General features: G+C 42.3%; 1 non-coding gene across 1 annotated transcript; it reads right to left on the reverse strand.

The window, feature by feature from the left end:
• Positions 1–435: 435 nt before the first annotated feature.
• trnas-uga (transfer RNA serine (anticodon UGA)) lies at positions 436–511 on the reverse strand. Its single transcript has one exon. It is a non-coding gene; the product is annotated as a tRNA-Ser (tRNA).
• Positions 512–1087: the final 576 nt, after the last annotated feature.

Below are 1087 nucleotides of genomic sequence, written 5' to 3' on the forward strand. Positions count from 1 at the left end.
GTGTGTGTGTGTGTGTGTGTGTGTGTGTGTGTGTGTGTGTGTGTGTGTGTGTGTGTGTGTGTGTGTGTGTGTGTGTGCTGCAGGACTCTATGTAAAACTATGCAGTATTCTTGTCTGATACCGCTATGGGTTCTTTGACATTCTTTCCCTCTTACTATTACATTAAGGACGCACCAGCAAACTTTTCCTGTTGAAAAACAATATCCCAAGTATAAATACAGAAATGCACACACACTTAAGTTTTTATTTATTTTTTCAAACAAAATTGTGTTTTTTTTTAGACATAACTGAACACTCCAAGAGTGTTGGTCTGATGTGTGCACGCGATATCATCGGTCTCCCCCCTTGCTTACGGGAACATTTACATTTAAGGCATTTAGCAGACGCTCTTATCCAGAGCGACTTACAAGTACATACATTCATACTTTTTTGTACTGGCCCCCCGTGGGAATCGAACCCACAACCCTGGCGTTTCAAGCGCCATGCTCTACCAACTGAGCTACACGGGACCGTACAATAGGAACAATAGAGGACCAAAAGAGGAAAGCCCCCTCCCACTTGTGCCATATCATGTCATACCTGGAGATGCACATTTTGTTCAGTCAACCAGGTGATAATAAGGTCTTTCATGTCGTTAGAGGTTTGTAACTCTCAGTCAGAGTATGAAGTGAAACTCAAACAGCCATCGAATTAGACCCAGAACCGTAGTCCCAAAAAAGCACTACATTTTTTTTCTGAGTGTGGTGGATTAATGAGCAATGAATTCCTCTCAGCTCCAAATCAATTTCCCATCACACACATCCGTCCTAAAATACCCTCAAATAGTAACCCAGGACTCTGTGAGAGTTCAGTTCAGTACAGTGCTGTTGCAGCAACATCTATTTAAAGCTTATGTGCGATGCAGACTAAGCACAGACCCGAATTGGTTCTATCGATTCTATTCCTTTAACAATCCCCACATCTTTCATTTGAAAGTCCGCTTTGGGATCCACTCGGGAAGTTAAGCGAGCATCTTAAGAGACAGAAAGTCTGGAGGAAAAAAACGACTGATGCAGCTCAGTATGAAATCAGCAGATAAAGCAGATGA

This window comes from Salvelinus fontinalis, chromosome 20 (genome assembly GCF_029448725.1).
Source record: "Salvelinus fontinalis isolate EN_2023a chromosome 20, ASM2944872v1, whole genome shotgun sequence".
Lineage (NCBI taxonomy): Eukaryota > Metazoa > Chordata > Actinopteri > Salmoniformes > Salmonidae > Salvelinus > Salvelinus fontinalis.